Raw genomic sequence first — 13,265 nt, 5'->3', positions numbered from 1 at the left:
TGCTTTGAGCGTTTCCTGTGTCACCAGTTTTACATTCCGATGCACCTCTGCAGGTTTACTGTATCCCTTGGACCTTCCCATTGACTATGAAACACAGAAATTGCATCGGAATTAAATATAAGAGACACAACGCCGACTTAAGTACAAGAAAACTGAGTCTTCTTACAGTCTATGTTTTGAGCGTTTCCTGTATCACCAGTTTTACATTCCGATGCACCCCTGCCAGTTTACTATATCCCTTGGACCTTCCCATTGTCGATGAAACACAGAAATTGCATCGCATTAAATATAAGAGGCACAATGCCGACTTAAGTACAGCAAGACTAAGTCTTCCTACTGTCTATGTTTTGAGCGTTTCCTGTATCATCAGTTTTACTTTCCGATGCACCTCTCCAGGTTTACTATATCCCTTGGACCTTTCCATTCACGATGAAACACAGAAATTTCATCTGAAATAAATATAAAAGACACAATGCCGACTTAAGTACAGGAAGACTGAGTCTTCCTACTGTCTATGTTTTGAGCGTTTCCTGTGTCACCAGTTTTACATTCCGATGCACCTCTGCAGGTTTACTGTATCCCTTGGACCTTCCCATTGACGATGAAACACATAAATTGCATGGGAATTAAATATAAGAGACACAATGCCGACTTAAGTACAGGAAGAGTGAGTCTTCCTACTGTGTATGTTTTGAACGTTTCCTCTGTCACTAGTTTTACATTCCGATGCACCTCAGCAGGTTTACTGTATCCCTTGGACCTTTCCATTGACGATGAAACACAGAAATTGCATCGGAATTAAATATAAGAGACACAATGCCGACTTAAGTACAGGAACACTGAGTTTTCCTACTGTCTATAATTTGAGCGTTCCCTGTGTCACCAGTTTTACATTCCGATGCACCTCTACAGGTTTACTGTATCCCTTGGACCTTAACAGGTACGATGAAACACAGAAATTGCATCGGAATTAAATATGAGAGACACAATGCCGACTTAAGTACAGGAAGACTGAGTCTTCCTACTGTCTATGTTTTGAGCGTTTCCTGTGTCACCAGTTTTACATTCCGATGCACCTCTGCAGGTTTACTGTATCCCTTGGACCTTCCCATTGTCGATGAAACACAGAAATTGCATCGGTATTAAATATAAGATACACAATGCCGACTTAAGCACCAGAAAACAGTCATCTTACGGTCAATGTTTTGAGCGTCTCCTGTGTCACCAGTTTTACATTCCGATGCACCCCAGCAGGTTTACTGTATCCGTTGGACCTTTCCATTGACGATGAAACACAGAAATTGCATCGGAATTAAATATAAGAGACACAATGCCGACTTAAGTACAGAAAGACTGAGTTTTCCTACTGTCTATAATTTGAGCGTTTCCTGTGTCACCAGTTTTACATTCCGATGCACCTCTACAGGTTTACTGTATCCCTTGGACCTTCCCATTGTCGATGTAACACAGAAATTGCATCGGAATTAAATATAAGAGACACAATGCCGACTAAAGTACAGGAAGACTGAGTCTTCCTACTGTCTATGTTTTGAGCGTTTCCTGTGTCACCAGTTTTACATTCCGATGCACCTCTGCAGGTTTACTGTATCCCTTGGACCCTCCCATTGTCGATGAAACACAGAAATTGCATCGGAATTAAAAATAAGAGGCACAATGCCGACTTAAGTACAGGAAGACTAAGTCTTCCTACTGTCTATGTTTTGAGCGTTTCCTGTGTCATCAGTTTTACTTTCCGATGCACCTCTGCATGTTTACTATATCCCTTGGACCTTCCCATTGACAATGAAACACAGAAATTGCATCGGAATTAAATATAAGAGACACAACGCCGACTTAAGTACAAGAAAACTGAGTCTTCTTACGGTCTATGTTTTGAGCGTTTCCTGTATCACCAGTTTTACATTCCGATGCACCCCTGCCGGTTTACTGTATCCCTTGGACCTTCCCATTGTCGATGAAACACAGAAATTGCATCGCATTAAATATAAGAGACACAATGCCGACTTAAGTACAGGAAGACTAAGTCTTCCTACTGTCTATGTTTTGAGCGTTTCCTGTGTCATCAGTTTTACTTTCCGATGCACCTCTGCAGGTTTACTATATCCCTTGGACCTTTCCATTCACGATGAAACACAGAAATTTCATCTGAAATAAATATAAGAGACACAATGCCGACTTAAGAACAGGAAGGCTGAGTCTTCCTACTGTCTATGTTTTGAGCGTTTCCTTTGTCACCAGTTTTACATTCCGATGCACCTCTGCAGGTTTACTGTATCCCTTGGAGCTTCCCATTGACGATGAAACACAGAAATTGCATCGGAATTAAATATAAGAGACACAATGCCGACATAAGTACAGGAAGACTGAGTCTTCCTACTGTCTATGTTTTGAGCGTTTCCCGTGTCACCAGTTTTACATTCCGATGCACGTCTGCAGGTTTACTGTATTCCTTGGACCTTCCCATTGAGGATGAAACTCATAAATTGCATGGGAATTAAATATAAGAGACACAATGCCGACTTAAGTACAGGAACACTGAGTTTTGCTACTGTCTATAATTTGAGCGTTTCCTGTGTCACCAGTTTTACATTCTGATGCACCTCTACAGGTTTACTGTATCCCTTGGACCTTCACAGGTACGATGTAACACAGAAATTGCATCGGAATTAAATATAAGAGACACAATGCCGACTTAAGTACAGGAAGACTGAGCCTTCCTACTGTCTATGTTTTGAGCGTTTCCTGTGTCACCAGTTTTACATTCCGATGCACCTCTGCAGGTTTACTGTATCCCTTGGACCTTCCCATTGTCGATGAAACATAGAAATTGCTTCGGAATTGAATATAAGAGACACAATGCCGACTTAAGTACAGGAAGACTGAGTCTTCCTAATTTCTATAACTTGAGCGTCTCCTGTGTCACCAGTTTTACATTCCGATGCACCTCTACAGGTTTACTGTATCCCTTGGACCTTCACAGTGGCGATGAAACACAGAAATTGCATCGGAATTAAATATAAGAGACACAATGCCGACTTAAGTGCAGGAAGACTGAGTTTTCCTACTGTCTATAATTTGAGCGTTTAATGTGTCACCAGTTCCGATGCACCTCTACACGTTTACTGTATCCCTTGGACCTTCACAGGTACGATGAAACCCAGAAATTGCATCGGAATTAAATATAAGAGACACAATGCCGACTTAAGTACAGGAAGACTGAGTCTTCCTACCGTCTATGTTTTGAGCGTTTCCTGTGTCACCAGTTTTACATTCTGATGCACCTCTGCAGGTTTACTGTATCCCTTGGACCTTCACAGGTACGATGTAACACAGAAATTGTATCGGAATTAAATATAAGAGACACAATGCCGACTTAAGTACAGGAAGACTGAGCCTTCCTACTGTCTATGTTTTGAGCGTTTCCTGTGTCACCAGTTTTACATTCCGATGCACCTCTGCAGGTTTACTGTATCCCTTGGACCTTCCCATTGTCGATGAAACACAGAAATTGCATCGGAATTAAAAATAAGAGGCACAATGCCGACTTAAGTACAGGAAGACTAAGTCTTACTACTGTCTATGTTTTGAACGTTTCCTGTGTCACTAGTTTTACATTCCGATGCACTTCTGCAGGTTTACTGTATCCCTTGGACCTTTCCATTGACGATGAAACACAGAAACTGCATCGGAATTAAATATAAGAGACACAATGCCGACTTAAGTACAGGAAGACTGAGTTTTCCTACTGTCTATAATTTGAGCGTTTCCTGTGTCAGCAGTTTTACATTCCGATGCACCTCTACAGGTTTACTGTATCCCTTGGACCTTCACAGGTACGATGAAACACAGGAATTGCATCGGCATTAAATATAAGAGACACAATGCCGGCTTAAGTACAGGAAGACTGAGTCTTCCTACTGTCTATGTTTTGAGCGTTTCCTATGTCACCAGTTTTACATTCCGATGCACTTCTGCAGGTTTACTGTATCCCTTGGACCTTCCCATTGACGATGAAACACAGAAACTGCATCGGAATTAAATATAAGAGACACAATGCCGACTTAAGTACAGGAAGACTGAGTTTTCCTACTGTCTATAATTTGAGCGTTTCCTGTGTCATCAGTTTTACTTTCCGATGCACCTCTGCAGGTTTACTATATCCCTTGGACCTATCCATTCACGAAGAAACACAGAAATTTCATCTGAAATAAATATAAGAGACACAATGCCGACTTAAGTACAGGAAGACTGAGTCTTCCTACTGTCTATAATTTGAGCGTTTCCTGTGTCACCAGTTTTACATTCCGATGCACCTCTGCAGGTTTACTGTATCCCTTGGACCTTCCCATTGACGATGAAACACATAAATTGCAAGGGAATTAAATATAAGAGACACAATGCCGACTTAAGTACAGGAAGACTGAGTCTTCCTACTGTCTATGTTTTGAACGTTTCCTGTGTCACTAGTTTTACATTCCGATGCACTTCTGCAGGTTTACTGTATCCCTTGGACCTTTCCATTGACGATGAAACACAGAAACTGCATCGGAATTAAATATAAGAGACACAATGCCGACTTAAGTACAGGAAGACTGAGTTTTCCTACTGTCTATAATTTGAGCGTTTCCTGTGTCAGCAGTTTTACATTCCGATGCACCTCTACAGTTTTACTGTATCCCTTGGACCTTCACAGGTACGATGAAACACAGGAATTGCATCGGCATTAAATATAAGAGACACAATGCCGACTTAAGTACAGGAAGACTGAGTCATCCTACTGTCTATGTTTTGAGCGTTTCCTATGTCACCAGTTTTACATTCCGATGCACTTCTGCAGGTTTACTGTATCCCTTGGACCTTCCCATTGTCGATGAAACACAGAAATTGCATCGGAATTAAATATAAGAGACACAATGCCGACTTAAGTACAGGAAGACTGAGTCTTCCTTCTTTCTATAACTTGAGCGTTTCCTGTGTAACCAGTTTTACATTCCGATGAACCTCTACAGGTTTACTGTATCTCTTGGACCCTCACAGTGACGATGAAACACAGAAATTGCATCGGAATTAAATATAAGAGACACAATGCCGACTTAAGTACAGGAAGACTGAGTTTTCCTATTGTCTATAATTTGAGCGTTTCCTGTGTCACCAGTTTTACATTCCGATGCACCTCTGCAGGTTTACTGTATCCCTTGGACCTTCCCATTGTCGATGAAACACAGAAATTGCATCGGAATTGAATATAAGAGACACAATGCCGACTTAAGTACAGGAAGACTGAGTCTTCCTAATTTCTATAACTTGAGCGTCTCCTGTGTCACCAGTTTTACATTCCGATGCACCTCTGCAGCTTTAGTGTATCCCTTGGACCTTCCCATTGTCGATAAAACACAGAAATTGCATCGGAATTAAATATAAGAGACACAATGCCGACTTAAGTACCAGAAAACAGTCTTCTTACGGTCAATGTTTTGAGCGTTTCCTGTGTCACCAGTTTTACATTCCGATGCACCTCTGCAGGTTTACTGTATCCCTTGGACCTTCCCATTGGCGATGAAACACACAAATTGCATCGAAATTAAATATAAGAGACACAATGCCGACTTAAGTACAGGAAGACTGAGCCTTCCTACTGTCTATGTTTTGAGCGTTTCCTGTGTCACCAGTTTTACATTCCGATGCACCTCTACAGGTTTACTGTATCCCTTGGACCTTCCCATTGTCGATGTAACACAGAAATTGCATCGGAATTAAATATAAGAGACACAATGCCGACTTAAGTACAGGAAGACTGAGTCTTCCTACTGTCTATGTTTTGAGCGTTTCCTGTGTCACCAGTTTTACATTCCGATTCACCTCTGCAGGTTTACTGTATCCCTTGGACCCTCCCATTGTCGATGAAACGCAGAAATTGCATCGGAATTAAAAATAAGAGGCACAATGCCGACTTAAGTACAGGAAGACTAAGTCTTCCTACTGTCTATGTTTTGAGCGTTTCCTGTGTCATCAGTTTTACTTTCCGATGCACCTCTGCATGTTTACTATATCCCTTGGACCTTCCCATTGACAATGAAACACAGAAATTGCATCGGAATTAAATATAAGAGACACAATGCCGTCTTAAGTACAGGAAGACTGAGTCTTCCTACTGTCTATGTTTCGAACGTTTCATGTGTCACCAGTTTTTCATTCTGATGCACCTCTGCAGGTTTACTGTATCCCTTGGACCTTCCCATTGTCGATGAAACACAGAAATTGCATCGGAATTAAATATAAGAGACACAACGCCGACTTAAGTACAAGAAAACTGAGTCTTCTTACGGTCTATGTTTTGAGCGTTTCCTGTATCACCAGTTTTACATTCCGATACACCCCTGCCGGTTTACTGTATCCCTTGGACCTTCCCATTGTCGATGAAACACAGAAATTGCATCGCATTAAATATAAGAGACACAATGCCGACTTAAGTACAGGAAGACTAAGTCTTCCTACTGTCTATGTTTTGAGCGTTTCCTGTGTCATCAGTTTTACTTTCCGATGCACCTCTGCAGGTTTACTATATCCCTTGGACCTTTCCATTCACGATGAAACACAGAAATTTCATCTGAAATAAATATAAGAGACACAATGCCGACTTAAGAACAGGAAGGCTGAGTCTTCCTACTGTCTATGTTTTGAGCGTTTCCTTTGTCACCAGTTTTACATTCCGATGCACCTCTGCAGGTTTACTGTATCCCTTGGAGCTTCCCATTGACGATGAAACACAGAAATTGCATCGGAATTAAATATAAGAGACACAATGCCGACATAAGTACAGGAAGACTGGGTCTTCCTACTGTCTATGTTTTGAGCGTTTCCCGTGTCACCAGTTTTACATTCCGATGCACCTCTGCAGGTTTACTGTATTACTTGGACCTTCCCATTGACGATGAAACTCATAAATTGCATGGGAATTAAATATAAGAGACACAATGCCGACTTAAGTACAGGAAGAGTGAGTCTTCCTACTGTCTATGTTTTGAATGTTTCCTCTGTCACTAGTTTTACATTCCGATGCACCTCTGCAGGTTTGCTGTATCCCTTGGACCTTTCCATTGACGATGAAACACAGAAATTGCATCGGAATTAAATATAAGAGACACAATGCCGACTTAAGTACAGGAACACTGAGTTTTCCTACTGTCTATAATTTGAGCGTTCCCTGTGTCACCAGTTTTACATTCCGATGCACCTCTACAGGTTTACTGTATCCCTTGGACCTTCACAGGTACGATGAAACACAGAAATTGCATCGGAATTAAATATAAGAGACACAATGCCGACTTAAGTACAGGAAGACTGAGTCTTCCTACTGTCTATGTTTTGAGCGTTTCCTGTGTCACCAGTTTTACATTCCGATGCACCTCTGCAGGTTTACTGTATCCCTTGGACCTTCCCATTGTCGATGAAACACAGAAATTGCATCGGAATTAAATATAAGATACACAATGCCGACTTAAGTACCAGAAAACAGTCTTCTTACGGTCAATGTTTTGAGCGTTTCCTGTGTCACCAGTTTTACATTCCGATGCACCCCAGCAGGTTTACTGTATCCCTTGGACCTTTCCATTGACGATGAAACACAGAAATTGCATCGGAATTAAATATAAGAGACACAATGCCGACTTAAGTACAGAAAGACTGAGTTTTCCTACTGTCTATAATTTGAGCGTTTCCTGTGTCACCAGTTTTACATTCCGATGCACCTCTACAGGTTTACTGTATCCCTTGGACCTTCCCATTGTCGATGTAACACAGAAATTGCATCGGAATTAAATATAAGAGACACAATGCCGAATTAAGTACAGGAAGACTGAGTCTTCCTACTGTCTATGTTTTGAGCGTTTCCTGTGTCACCAGTTTTACATTCCGATGCACCTCTGCAGGTTTACTGTATCCCTTGGACCCTCCCATTGTCGATGAAACACAGAAATTGCATCGGAATTAAAAATAAGAGGCACAATGCCGACTTAAGTACAGGAAGACTAAGTCTTCCTACTGTCTATGTTTTGAGCGTTTCCTGTGTCATCAGTTTTACTTTCCGATGCACCTCTGCATGTTTACTATATCCCTTGGACCTTCCCATTGACAATGAAACACAGAAATTGCATTGGAATTAAATATAAGAGACACAATGCCGTCTTAAGTACAGGAAGACTGAGTCTTCCTACTGTCTATGTTTTGAACGTTTCATGTGTCACCAGTTTTTCATTCTGATGCACCTCTGCATGTTTACTGTATCCCTTGGACCTTTCCATTGACGATGAAACACAGAAATTGCATCGGAATTAAATATAAGAGACACAATGCCGACTTAAGTACAGGAACACTGAGTTTTGCTAATGTCTATAATTTGAGCGTTTCCTGTGTCACCAGTTTTACATTCTGATGCACCTCTACAGGTTTACTGTATCCCTTGGACCTTCACAGGTACGATGTAACACAGAAATTGCATCGGAATTAAATATAAGAGACACAATGCCGACTTAAGTACATGAAAGACTGAGCCTTCCTACTGTCTATGTTTTGAGCGTTTCCTGTGTCACCAGTTTTACTTTCCGATGCACCTCTGCAGGTTTACTATATCCCTTGGACCTTTCCATTCACGATGAAACACAGAAATTTCATCTGAAATAAAAATAAGAGACACAATGCCGACTTAAGAACAGGAAGGCTGAGTCTTCCTATTGTCTATGTTTTGAGCGTTTCCTTTGTCACCAGTTTTACATTCCGATGCACCTCTGCAGGTTTACTGTATCCCTTGGAGCTTCCCATTGACGATGAAACACAGAAATTGCATCGGAATTAAATATAAGAGACACAATGCCGACATAAGTACAGGAAGACTGAGTCTTCCTACTGTCTATGTTTTGAGCGTTTCCCGTGTCACCAGTTTTACATTCCGATGCACCTCTGCAGGTTTACTGTATTCCTTGGACCTTCCCATTGACGATGAAACTCATAAATTGCATGGGAATTAAATATAAGAGACACAATGCCGACTTAAGTACAGGAAGAGTGAGTCTTCCTACTGTCTATGATTTGAACGTTTCCTCTGTCACTAGTTTCACATTCCGATGCACCTCTGCAGGTTTGCTGTATCCCTTGGACCTTTCCATTGACGATGAAACACAGAAATTGCATCGGAATTAAATATAAGAGACACAATGCCGACTTAAGTACAGGAACACTGAGTTTTGCTACTGTCTATAATTTGAGCGTTTCCTGTGTCACCAGTTTTACATTCTGATGCACCTCTACAGGTTTACTGTATCCCTTGGACCTTCACAGGTACGATGTAACACAGAAATTGCATCGGAATTAAATATAAGAGACACAATGCCGACGTAAGTACAGGAAGACTGAGCCTTCCTACTGTCTATGTTTTGAGCGTTTCCTGTGTCACCAGTTTTACATTCCGATGCACCTCTGCAGGTTTACTGTATCCCTTGGACCTTCCCATTGTCGATCAAACATAGAAATTGCATCGGAATTGAATATAAGAGACACAATGCCGACTTAAGTACAGGAAGACTGAGTCTTCCTAATTTCTATAACTTGAGCGTCTCCTGTGTCACCAGTTTTACATTCCGATGCACCTCTACAGGTTTACTGTATCCCTTGGACCTTCACAGTGGCGATGAAACACAGAAATTGCATCGGAATTAAATATAAGAGACACAATGCCGACTTAAGTGCAGGAAGACTGAGTTTTCCTACTGTCTATAATTTGAGCGTTTAATGTGTCACCAGTTCCGATGCACCTCTACACGTTTACTGTATCCCTTGGACCTTCACAGGTACGATGAAACCCAGAAATTGCATCGGAATTAAATATAAGAGACACAATGCCGACTTAAGTACAGGAAGACTGAGTCTTCCTACCGTCTATGTTTTGAGCGTTTCCTGTGTCACCAGTTTTACATTCGGATGCACCTCTGCAGGTTTACTGTATCCCTTGGACCGTCCCATTGTCGATGAAACACAGAAATTGCATCGGAATTAAATATCAGATACACAATGCCGACTTAAGTACCAGAAAAAAGTCTTCTTACGGTCAATGTTTTGAGCGTTTCCTGTGTCACCAGTTTTACATTCCGATGCACCTCTGCAGGTTTACTGTATCCCTTGGACCTTCCCTTGTCGATGAAACACAGAAATTGCATCGGAATTAAAAATAAGAGGCACAATGCCGACTTAAGTACAGGAAGACTAAGTCTTACTACTGTCTATGTTTTGAGCGTTTCCTGTGTCATCAGTTTTACTTTCCGATGCACCTTTGCATGTTTACTATATCCCTTGGACCTTCCCATTGTCGATAAAACACAGAAATTGCATCGGAATTAAATATAAGGGACACAATGCCGACTTAAGTACCAGAAAACAGTCTTCCTACGGTCAATGTTTTGAGCGTTTCCTGTGTCACCAGTTTTTCATTCTGATGCACCTCTGCAGGTTTACTGTATCCCTTGGACCTTCCCATTGTCGATGAAACACAGAAATTGCATCGGAATTAAATATAAGAGACACAACGCCGACTTAAGTACAAGAAAACTGAGTATTCTTACGGTCTATGTTTTGAGCGTTTCCTGTGTCACCAGTTTTACATTCCGATGCACCCCTGCTGGTTTACTGTATCCCTTGGACCTTCCCATTGTCGATGAAACACAGAAATTGCATCGGAATTAAATATAAGAGAAACAATGCCGACTTAAGTACAGCAAGACTAAGTCTTCCTACTGTCTATGTTTTGAGCGTTTCCTGTGTCATCAGTTTTACTTTCCGATGCACCTCTGCAGGTTTACTATATCCCTTGGACCTATCCATTCACGAAGAAACACAGAAATTTCATCTGAAATAAATATAAGAGACACAATGCCGACTTAAGTACAGGAAGACTGAGTCTTCCTACTGTCTATGTTTTGAGCGTTTCCTGTGTCACCAGTTTTACATTCCGATGCACCTCTGCAGGTTTACTGTATCCCTTGGACCTTCCCATTGACGATGAAACACATAAATTGCAAGGGAATTAAATATAAGAGACACAATGCCGACTTAAGTACAGGAAGATTGAGTCTTCCTACTGTCTATGTTTTGAACGTTTCCTGTGTCACTAGTTTTACATTCCGATGCACTTCTGCAGGTTTACTGTATCCCTTGGACCTTTCCATTGACGATGAAACACAGAAACTGCATCGGAATTAAATATAAGAGACACAATGCCGACTTAAGTACAGGAAGACTGAGTTTTCCTACTGTCTATAATTTGAGCGTTTCCTGTGTCAGCAGTTTTACATTCCGATGCACCTCTACAGGTTTACTGTATCGCTTGGACCTTCACAGGTACGATGAAACACAGGAATTGCATCGGCATTAAATATAAGAGACACAATGCCGACTTAAGTACAGGAATACTGAGTCTTCCTACCGTCTATAATTTGAGCGTTTCCTGTGTCACCAGTTTTACATTCCGATGCACCTCTGCAGGTTTACTGTATCCCTTGGACCTTCCCATTGTCGATGAAACACAGAAATTGCATCGGAATTAAAGATAAGAGACACAATGCCGACTTAAGTACAGGAAGACTGAGTCTTCCTACTTTCTATAACTTGAGCGTTTCCTGTGTCACCAGTTTAACATTCAGATGAACCTCTACAGGTTTACTGTATCCCTTGGACCCTCACAGTGACGATGAAAGACAGAAATTGCATCGGAATTAAATATAAGAGACACAATGCCAGACTTAAGTACAGTAAGACTGAGTTTTCCTACTGTCTATAATTTGAGCGTTCCCTGTGTCACCAGTTTTACATTCCGATGCACCTCTACAGGTTTACTGTATCCCTTGGACCTTCACAGGTACGATGAAACACAGAAATTGCATCGGAATTAAATATAAGAGACACAATGCCGACTTAAGTACAGGAAGACTGAGTCTTCCTACTGTCTATGTTTTGAGCGTTTCCTGTGTCACCAGTTTTATATTCCGATGCACCTCTGCAGGTTTACTGTATCACTTGGACCTTTCCATTGTCGATAAAACACAGACATTGCATCGGAATTAAATATAAGAGACACAATGCCACCTTAAGTACCAGAAAACAGTCTTCTTACGGTCAATGTTTTGAGCGTTTCCTGTGTCACCAGTTTTACATTCCGATGCACCTCTGCATGTTTACTGTATCCCTTGGACATTCCCATTGACGATGAAAAACAGAAATTGCATCGGAATTAAATATAAGATACAGAATGCCGACTTAAGTACAGGAAGACTAAGTCTTCCTACTGTCTATGTTTTGAGCGTTTCCTGTGTCATCAGTTTTACTTTCCGATGCACCTCTGCATGTTTACTATATCCCTTTGACCTTCCCATTCACGATGAAACACAGAGATTTAATCGGAAATAAATATAAGAGACACAATGCCGACTTAAGTACAGGAAGACTGAGTCATCCTACTGCCTAAGTTTTGAGCGTTTCCTGTGTCACCAGTTTTACATTCCGATGCACCTCTGCAGGTTTACTGTATCCCTTGGACCTTCCCATTGAAGATGAAACACAGAGATTGCATTGGAATTAAATATAAGATACACAATGCCGACTTAAGTACAGGAAGACTGAGTCTTCCTACTGTCTATGTTTTGAGCGTTTCCTGTGTCAGTAGTTTTACATTCCGATGCACCCCTGCCGGTTTACTGTATTCCTTGGACCTTCCCATTGTCGATGAAACAAAGAAATTGCATCGCATTAAATATAAGAGGCACAATGCCGACTTAAGTACAGCAAGACTAAGTCTTCCTACTGTCTATGTTTTGAGCGTTTCCTGTGTCATCAGTTTTACTTTCCGATGCACCTCTGCAGGTTTACTATATCCCTTGGACCTTTCCATTCACGATGAAACACAGAAATTTCGTCTGAAATAAATATAAGAGACACAATGCCGACTTAAGTACAGGAAGACTGAGTCTTCCTACTGTCTATGTTTTGAGCGTTTCCTGTGTCACCAGTTTTACATTCCGATGCACCTCTACAGGTTTACTGTATCCCTTGGACCTTCCCATTGACGATGAAACACATAAATTGCAAGGGAATTAAATATAAGAGACACAATGCCGACTTAAGTACAGGAACACTGAGTTTTCCTACTGTCTATAATTTGAGCGTTTCCTCTTATATTTACATTCCGATGCACCTCTACAGGT

This window comes from Schistocerca nitens, chromosome 4 (assembly GCF_023898315.1).
Source record: "Schistocerca nitens isolate TAMUIC-IGC-003100 chromosome 4, iqSchNite1.1, whole genome shotgun sequence".
NCBI lineage: Eukaryota > Metazoa > Arthropoda > Insecta > Orthoptera > Acrididae > Schistocerca > Schistocerca nitens.
This window is presented reverse-complemented; position numbering follows the sequence as displayed.